The sequence below is a fragment of the Struthio camelus genome, chromosome Z, assembly GCF_040807025.1.
Source record: "Struthio camelus isolate bStrCam1 chromosome Z, bStrCam1.hap1, whole genome shotgun sequence".
In the NCBI taxonomy this organism is placed as follows: Eukaryota; Metazoa; Chordata; class Aves; order Struthioniformes; family Struthionidae; genus Struthio; species Struthio camelus.
Window position 1 is genome coordinate 42,345,223 of NC_090982.1, and position 10,217 is coordinate 42,355,439.

The 10,217-nt window shown below is 39.7% G+C and overlaps 1 protein-coding gene across 1 annotated transcript in view; it reads left to right on the forward strand.

Moving 5' to 3' along the window:
• Positions 1-8,046, forward strand: part of LOC138064505 (tRNA-uridine aminocarboxypropyltransferase 2-like) — a 121,260-nt gene extending 113,214 nt beyond the window's left edge. The window contains exons 7-8 of the transcript XR_011137769.1: positions 1,727-1,875; positions 7,892-8,046. The gene's annotated coding sequence lies outside the window, so the exon portion shown is untranslated. The remainder of the gene's footprint in view (positions 1-1,726; positions 1,876-7,891) is intronic.
• Positions 8,047-10,217: the final 2,171 nt, after the last annotated feature.

A 10,217-nucleotide genomic window follows, 5' to 3' on the forward strand; every position in this document is an offset into this window, starting at 1 on the left:
AGATACTGACTTTGTTCTTACCAATGGTCAAGCATCACCCAGGACCAGGCTAACTCTTGACTTATGATCTAGCTGATATCAAGATGGTAATCAAATGCAGAAATGCATATTAATGTTAGTGAATATCCTTTTCTTCCTTTCTACAGACCTATATTTGATCTGTTATTTAATGACCAGTTTTACTACATGTCCCTGATGAACTGTTGCTGATCCTCAAGTACTTTTACTTTTACCTTCTTGTTCTTCCCTGTGAAGGCTATGTTTCACAGGACTTGGCAGGTATGGACAGAACAGAGATCCTCTTAAACCCATACTACTGCTTAGTCAGGAAGATGGGTCTGGGATATCTTTCCCCATCCTTCCCTGGACCAGTCATGTTGCTTCTGTGTTGCATCTAGTTTCCTAGTCTTTTCTAGTCTTTTACTCGCGAACTAGGATCAAGGCATAAGAGTATAATGTGTTTTATCACTCTTGACTACTGCTTTAAAAAAAAAAAAAAAAAAGAACTTAGAGCTACTAAGCCACCTATTTGGATTAGGGCAAAGATAAGATTTAAAGGAAAACCTATTTTGCCTGTATTTACAGGATTTGGGAAGACAGGCAGGAAATAGAGCTGGTGCTGTGCAGTAGGGTTGAGTAGCCAGGAGGTGGCACCTGAAGTATTCCATTGCACTGAGAGCAGAAAGCAACCTATAAATAACACTGCTTTTGCTTCTTTGCAAGGGGAAAGGCTGTACTTTGTTAGCTGTGTGCTAAAAGGAAAAGTCATAATGGAGTGGATGCCTGCTTTCATCCAAACATCTCAAGCATCCCTTCTGATCTTTGAATTAATTCTGGGTATGATTATGGAGTGGTACCCAGAATTAATTCAAAGGTTGGAAAAATGTTTGCCATTTGATGCCTGTTCAGATTCTTTTTTTGACTGACTTGAAAATTGCTAGGTAACTTCTGGGCTTTTGGGGGGCATGCTTTTGTTTTCTTTAATGTGTTTTGTTTTCTGTTTATCAAGAGGCTAATGTTCTGACTTGTTGTGCTTGGAGTATCATTGATGCTGACAGGCAATCAGAATATTTTTTTTCATCTTGGCAATGCTTTTAATCTTACCAGCTTGGTTTAAGTGGTCTCCAAACAGCTTCCACCTGACTAACACTCTAGTCTATATATAAATAAATATACCTGATGTATATTTTAAGTCTGCAAGGCAATGTGAATAAGGAGAAATCAAAGCACAGCTCGACCATTAGTCCATGACTCTGTTTTCCCTTACTGACCAGAAGCTTTATAGAGCGGCATTGTCAGCTGGATTATTAGTGCTATGGAGAAGATGGCTGTTTCAGCCACTTGCTTTAAGTGGTTAGGAAACCACAAGCTACAGCTGATCTGACTTCTTCTGTAAAAGAAATTACATAGCCTGAATCATAGCTATTTAAAACATTTTCACCTTTAATAAGGTGCAACAGCCAGCTGGGGAATTCTAGCTTTTGATTAAATGCTTGGAGCAGCCAACCCTTCAACTGTACAACTTCCAAAATGGCAGGTGATGCTTTTTCTCCCTCAGGTAGCAAGTGAAAATATGCCTGTATTCCTAATTACATTGAAACTCACCAAAACAAACAAACAAAACAAAACAAATGGACTTTTTCTTAATCTGTTTTCTGAAGAACAGTATTTACTGTTAGGAGAATGATAGTAGCTAAATCCCTCTTGGTTTCCTTTTGTCTTGCAGTGAAAGATGCCTCCTGACCTTGGATCTCAGTTATGCCTGTGCCTTTAGGTGATACTTTAGCAGCATAAATGGGTTTTAAGTGAGACTTATGGGATCCTTTCAGGAGAGCACAGGTGTGAGGAGCAGGCATCAGCCACCCCAGCTCTGAGGTATGTAATTAGGTCAGATATGGGAGACTACTGTACAGGTAGATACCAGAAGCGTGTGGAGTGTGCTCCTAGCAGCTACGTGAACCAAAGCCTACATTTTAAGGGTGGATGCACCAGGATGTCAGGAAACTATAGCTTTTGCCCTCCATCCTTGTTAGCACTGCCCAAGAGCAAAGTAGGCTCCATGTCATGTGATAGTGCCAAGAACAGCCTGGCTACTACCTGCAGCCTGGCTTAAACCTTTCTTTGGGCCAAAAGAGAGCCTGGTTCCTCTCCAGGACATGTAAGAGCTCACAGTGGAGGCTGAGAAATGCCTGTTCCATCACTGAATGGACATTCAGCCTTATGGCCAGGTATGTCTCGCACAAGTGCGCTTACAGATTCCCACATCCCCACTTGCTTCCCACTGTGGTGTGTGTGGTTTGGGGGGTGAGGGGGGCAGGGGTTTTTTGTATCTGTTTTAGATGTTTTTCTTAGCAGATACTGCTAGCAGAATAAATGCTTTTACTTGAAATGCCTGTTGAAGATGAACACAAAAGAGCACATATGTAATGTTGTAGCAAATTTATGAAACTTACTTTCAGTAAATCTTCCTTCAAGTGTTCCCCTTTCCCTGAACTTGGCGCTTGTGTTCATACACTCTCCTGGCTAATGGTAAAACAAAGTCTCCTTCAGAAAACAGCCTCCACCACCACCTCCTTCCCCTAGAATATAACCTAACTGCTCAGCCTGTCCTGACATGACTGGTGGGGTTAGGTTTCTGTGCAGTGTCTATCAGCTATGCTCTGCTTCTAAGCTGATTTCTTTCTAGTAGAGACCTTTAGATAGGGTAGCAAACAAGTCTAGGCTGATCTTCACATATGCTGTGATCTGGTCTTTTCTGACATTTAGGTGAAAGTTGTGTGTGTGTCATAGGTTTTCCAAGGGATGAACTGTAGGTCCAATCTACCAGAAGCACAAGTCCTAAATAGCTTGATACGACTCAGTTTTAGTGTTTTTATAATGTCAGCACGCAGGAATAACTGATACAAACAGGTGTATCAGGTGGGGGCACTATTGTAGCCAGATGCTCAGATCTGATCTCATTTGCATTTGAAAACTTATAGCAGCAGAGTATGTTTCTGCTAAAGTTTCCAGCCCTCCTAAAGCTGCTGTTTATCAGGAGCTTTCTTGTGGCTCGACTGCTGGTTATCGTTTAAAATGATCTGTGCTACTGAGTGGAAAAACAACAGCAAAAAAGACTAATATAGGGAACGTAACTTCCTGGGTTGCTTGCTGTTCAAGTTTAGTTTACTTTATTAATGAGCCAAACCTTATTTTTGTCTATAAAAATTTCCTTCAAAACAGTAACAGTTTCCCTATGAGTTCTGCCAAAACAAATATTCCCGTTGCTTTATCTTGTGACATAAGCTGATGTTCCATACACTTTGTTTCTAGATACGCTTTCTACCATAAAAAGACAGTCTGTATCCAAGACGAGTTTCCAATATCCCTGTCTTATTTAAGAGATAAATGCTTTGAAAGCATTTATTGGACTCATTTCTGGAATTAACTCTTACACCAAACAGATACATCTGTCTGGTTTTATTTTGTGGTAGCTGACCAGAAATAGAAAGTAGAGAAAGGGGAGATTTCAGTTGTGTTTTGTTTTGTTTCCCATTCTGTGATAAAGTTGCAATGAAATGTTAAATGAACAGTTTAAAGCTGTTGACAAAACAAAAGCCATGCTATTTGTGATATCTCATATGCTAAAAAGGTTGTCAGTCTCTAGAAATAAAAAATGTAAGAGCTTGTCACTAATGCTGTATGCATGTTTTGTTCTTGGGAAAGTCAGATAAGTGTTGTATTGAAATGGACCCATATTACACATTCTGCAGATTTTCTTCCTCTTTTCTGTAATTGTAAAAAAAAAAAAAAAAAAAAAATAACATAACAATAGAAGAATAAAAGTGCCTCCTCCCAAGTGGTAAATCTCAGTAACAGACTTTTGCAAAGGAAGGTACTGAAAATATTAGCTAGGCAGAGGCATTATGTTCCAGCAAGCAATTTCACCTTTCTGCAAATAACGACTGTGAGAGTGTTAAGATGTAGCGAGTAGATTTTTTCCTGCACAACTTATTACTTGTGGCCTTTTGTAATATCCCTTCAGCAGGGGGATGACATGACCTTTTCCAGCATATTTATCAGTCTCAGCCTCATGGGGAAGATGATGCGGTGTCAGAAATATAGATGCTGGGAGGAATGACCAATTCTAGAAGACTGGTCCAGAATCGGTTTTTGGCTGGGATGCTTTGAAATGCTCTTATCCTGGTGCCTGTACATGACTCTCCTTTTGAAGCTCTGCTTTCAAAGAGTGAAGTGTAATGCAGAATTCTATTTCTAGAACAAGAGTTATTAAAAGGAACTTAAAATTAGACTAAATAGTAGATGAAATGCATCTGACGAAGCACGTGTTAGGTTCAATGAAAGACGGAGAATGAAATCGTGCTTTGTGCTTTATGAAAAGGAAGGAGAGGGGAAGGGATTTTATGTGCCTTGTTTTCAGAGCAGAAGTATTGCAAAAATTGTGAAATAAGGGCATAGTTTCTGAATAACATAATGGATTTACTGATTTTGGAGGCTAGAATAGATATTTATAACACAGTACGTTGTCCTCCAATGAAACCGTTTTTGATCTTGTGAAAAGTGCTTTTTGCCTTTTTTCTACAGAGGCATGATCCTTCTCTCTTTCCTCTTGCAGAGAGTCTCATGTTGAAAGAGAGAGGATTTGATACTTGAGGGATGTGCTGACTTATTCAAATTGTTTTCTGATACTGCATTATGGCATTTCTTGCGTGTTTCCAAGAAGCTTCAGATATTCACTGTACTCAGAATATTTATATTAAAGGATTGATCTTCATTTCTTTGAAATCAATGACAAAACTTCTATTTATTTCAAACTTGCCAGGGTCAAGACTTGGAAGAACTGCTGTACTGATTCAGGAGGTCTGTTCTTTTACTCTTAAAAGATTGTGTACTGTATCCCATTTCCATTTAAAATATTTCTACAAAAAAGATTGTCTTGCTGCATTAATCCATTTACAACAGAAAAATTAATGATGTATGTGTCTGAATACATATGTTACATTCCTGGCACTGTTCTGCACCTTTTGCACTCCCTCTCAGAAATTTCAGATCTTCTACAGGGAGATATGAGTAAGCAAAGAAAATAGCTGTACCCTAAAGGTAGATGGGCATGACAAGAGAATGCCAGAATTCACTGATAGTGATATGGGAAGAAACAAGAATATGGTATTTAAATGGTCACTTTATGTAATAGCTCATAACTTCTCATACAGCAGGATTTGTGTACAATGTCAATGACTTCAGTGATTCTTTGTAAAGCTTGTTAGTCATTTCTGATGTGTTATGAAGGTGGTTTCTTAACCTTATTATTTATTTATTCTTCCAATCTTCTGTTTCATAGCTACCCTGCAGCACTTGTTTTTTCCACTGTGTCTCGGTTACTGACATTAATACCTGTTTTAGAGGCTGGAGCCTTTCCAGGGCAGGAATTTTTCATAGTGGGTGATGCATCATAAGGCTGTGAATGAGCAGTGAGGAAATTCACATTAGGGGCCTTCCTAAAGCTTTAATTTTCCTTTTTATATAGATAAATAGTATTGCTCTTTGCCTGCTGACTTTATATCACTAAACTTGTGTGGAAGTTCTGTTAAGGCTGCTGCTGAATGTCAAGATAATACTAAGGACAAGATAATGCTAGGGACTGTCCCTGCTTCTTACTGGGACTTGCTGTTTGGAGAAGTAAAAATGAGAATCTAGGAAATGAGGCTCGTTAGATGCCGTGGATTAAGGAATCCACTGACTATTTTAATTCTATACTAGCTCTAACGCTGCTCATGTTGCTCGTTGTTGACTGTGATCTGTGAGCAACTCCTTGTTGACAGAAAAGTGTTCCCAGTTATTGCTCGTCATGCTCTCTATGCAAGTGAGTTAAATAGGCAAACGGACTTTTTTAAACTCGTACTCTGCCAGTAATGTGAAAAGGAACAGACCTCCAAAGGGTTCGTGTTCTGCTGGCCAAAATAGCTGAGGATCCTCGCAGTCCAGGTTTACAAGAGAAGATTAAGTGGAGGGAAGAAGGGGGAACCCCCCCCCCCCCCAAAGACTCAACAAATTTCTGGCTTCATGAGGTGAGGCCCATAGAGAGGGAGTCCTGCATTAGTGAAAATGTACAAAATAATCAAGTAGAGCACAGTATATGTTTAAGGAATGACCTCTTGTAAACTTTTATAGACAATTCCTCTGCTTGTCCAAAGCTGTTCCCTGAGGTACTGCTGAAAACCTTTGCCAGAAGTAACAGATTCGAATAGCAGGCATCTGATTCAAAACATTTTGCAGCTCATAAACAGGGCTACTTCTAGAAGAGGCAAATCACTTCCACAGAGGCCCATCGTGGCTTGTGACGTTGTGTGCGTCATGGCAATACTGAGGTGCTTGCGATTGCCTCCTTGGCACTTGTATAAAGCAAGTGGTCTTACTGCAGTCACTTCCACTGTCATATGAAGAGACAGTGATAAACACATACGAGGAGGTTAGGATGCTGCATCCAGTTGGAGTCCCTGAATTACTCTTTGAAACCTATGCTTTAATTTACCTTGGGGCGTGACCATTTCCTGCCTCTTCCCCCACCTTTCATAGTCCTATCATGAGGTCTAGCAGTGCTGGCACATGCTGGTCTGGATGGAGATAGAGACACCACCAGAGCCCAGCTGAGACAAGTGGGCAAGCTTGCTGGAGGACAAGCAGGAGGAGGCTGTAGTATGGAGATGAAGTTAAGGAAGAAGGCGGCATAATGAGGTCAAAGCGAGGTAAACCTGTAGAGCAAATTGATCTTTCAACTTATATGTTGGCAAGACAAGGCTTACTAGGGGAGGAAAAAAAAAAGTCCCATTTTTAATGTGTTTTTTACTTAGTAGCATGCTTTCAGTTTGTGTTCTGCTTTCCTATTCTGTTCAGAAGAACTATGTGAATGTTTCCTAGGATGACTTGTGTTTTAAGATGCTAATCCTGATGGTGTTTATGCACAGGCAAAGGTTTAAGCACTTGTTGGGCCCAATGGCTTATCCTTAAGGAAGTCCAGAAGGGTATGCAAGACTTTGACATAAGGGGAAAAAAATATATAATAGGATATAATAGGATAAAATGTTGTACTCTTTAGAAAATGTTAAATAGGAGGGGAAAAAAAATGAACCACTTGGATAAACTTAAAATTATGTTGAATTTAAGTTTTCAAACAGTGCATGGTAGTTTCTGCATGGAGTTTAGGTTTTCATTTTTCCTTATATACTGTAAAACTTCAGTTCCTTTAAAATTAAGAACAGTATTACTTCAAGAAATATGAAGAGTAACACTATACATTGCACTGTCCAAAAAATTTATAGCCCATCTTAAATGGGAAAATCTTGCAGAGAGCAGCTGTCAGGATGGTCAGATGTAGATTTTCAACTACTTTTTTTTTTCTCTCTCTGCAATCAGTGTGAGAAAGGGGAAGAAAAAATATATATAAACCATTGTCAGGTTTTCAGCTGAAAACAAATGGCGTAATTATGGAAAAAGTTCCAATCACAAGACCTCGTGTTTCCTCCAAAACCTCCATCTTTGAAGAAAAAGGTACACCTTGGACCTCTCTCAATGTGGATGAAGCTGAAAATATGTTGAGTAGAAGTAATCAAGTTAGTCAAGCGTAACCTAGTATGTCTAGGATTTATATGGCCAATTGGAGGAAGTAGTTTTTAATTAAAACTTGGTAGTCTTTTCTTGGTTTTGATCTGTTTAATGTTAACAAAAATATTTGATGGTCTATGCTTTTAAAGACAATATGAAGGGCAGAAAAGCCAAGGAATATCACTTGATGCTGAGTTAGTGGGTGATAGTGCTGTATTTTACTCTAGGTATTATATACCATTAGTTACACATAATATATTGCAGCTATTATCCATTTTTTCCATTAAAGACATGGAGAAATCACAGCAGAAAGACTTCAGTGATTTCATGCTGATGTTTTAAGGAGCATAAGATGCAGTTTTCAGCGTTGACTTGCAGTCTGCTCCAGCAGAGCTCCAATTCAACTTCAGGAATGGGGCAATAGAGCTCAGTTTAATAGAGCAGGTAAGTGACTTTCTATTTGAAGAAATGATTTGTCAGAATCTATCCCTATGGCTGTCAGCACTGTGATGACATCCAATCCAAACAATTGCCAAATATCTGAGAATTCCACTTAGTCATAGAAGTATTGATATACGTACTATATACCTTTGGCTGCATGCTAGTAACATCTTTTACTTAAAATACAGTACAGAAGCCTTGGGCATCTCAAGGTAGTTCACATACACTAAATGAGTGAGCTCTGCATTTTCCAAGCTGCGGATACTGTGGGAGCAAGTTCCTTGTACACAGATAGACTTGGGGAGAATCTGGGAATAAAAACTAATTGACTGAGTAATTTACTGATCCTGCTAAGAGCTCGGTCTGTGGATAGCTTTTTTTTTTTGTATTGCCTGAGATTAGTCTGAGAACGTTCATAGGGCTTGCTTTTAAAGTGGTAATAACTTAAAATGGTGCATCAGAGGAATGTGTCAGAGTAAAGTTTTGTTTGTTGCGTTCCCTGACGTCTACCTGGGGGAATTATTATGAACACAGCTCATTGTGCTGAACTTATATTACTCATTTTTCCTGCCAGCCTGTTCCTCAGTAGGCTGTGCAGCATTTGCATTGTGAATGCTTCCTGCACTCACATCCCTTTACAGATTTCTCCTTTATGCCATGCTTTTTTCTTTGTTGTCCTGTTAGGCTTGCTAACCTTTTTCATTCTTACAGTAACTGGGATAGAAAGAATGATTTTTTTTGATAGTCCCCTAAAAAACTGTTTCTAATCTCCTCAGGAAGAGGAAGAGCAGTGTATGAAACCCCCTGTGGGAAGATCTTGGCAGATATTATCTTTTTTTTTTTAAAAAAAATCTTGCTTCTAGAATGTGCCACTATCTCTACCCCAAACTCTATTTTTATTTCTGGTTTCCTTTGCAGAACAGAGCAATAATAAAACATTCATTTTATCTATTCATTTAAGTCATTTTCTAACCCAGCTCCAAAGAGCAGCCTGAGAGCAGAGATGACTTTTCTCTCCTCTGTGAAGCAGCCTTATCCAGCCTGAGCCTGCTAGATCTCTTGGCAGAGCTGTTATCCCTGCCAGGTGAGGAGCAGGCTGCTCGCAGTCATGCTTGACCTGTTGGCTGGGCAAAATTTTTTGTGAAATCTTCAGTTTTCCTTTGTAAGCTTGAATCAGAGCTGCACTTCACTGAATTTGAAGCAGAGTTGAATTTTACTGCTCTAAGCACTGAGGAGGAGGCACCTGGCCAGGTTTTGGCCACAGAGGGGAGGTATGGAGATGGGAGCAGAGTGCTGTGGGACACCAGGCGTCGTCCTGCTGCTGCCAAAATGGGTGAAATGGGAACAGCAGTAGATGCCAATCTGCGCGCACTGACTCTTCATTGTGCTGGTGGCTGCGGCAGCCTGTCCCCAGCAGCTGTCCGCTTTGCATGTGCAAGATAGCTGGCTCTATCCTGAATAGTCTGAATAGCAATGTTACTGTTGATTCTTTTTCTTTTCACAGGGATGAAAATGGTAGGAGTGATCAAGATGTCGTTGCATGGGAGTGAGCATACCCACATCTACTCCCACTCCCTTGAGTTTTTTGATAAGGTTGTGAGCGGTGGTGGGCCAAATTCCACAACATTTCTGCTCAGTTAAGAGAAGCAAAATCCATGTCCTTATGTGAAGGGTTGAACCTTCTCAGCCTGCCTACATTGCAGAAACTGTAATAACGTTGAAAGCTATTGCATAAGACGAAGAACTCAAAGATGGGGAAGAGGGAAGGGGGGTTTTATACAGAAGCAGATGAGGTGGAAGCTATTCCATCTTTTATCCGCGAGTAGCTGGATAGGATAGGTGGTACCTAAAGAATATTTCCTTATAAGGATAATAGAATTTCAGGATCAGGCAAGGACATAAATGAACGAAAGAAAAATGTTCTCACAGTACCAAAGTACATAATTAAAATTGCATTCCAATCAAAAATGCATTTGTTCATTATCGAATACATTCATCAATCAAAAATGCATTTGTTCATTATCGAATACATTCATTCCCGGTTGCTGTATCCTGAATGCACTGCTGCACTAGGGAGCTTCTTTCCAGGTTCAGGCAAACTTTCCACAAAGCTTTGTGATAAAGGTGTTCTCTTGTACTACTTTAAGCTCTGTGTCATCTAGCTAGCTGTCTTT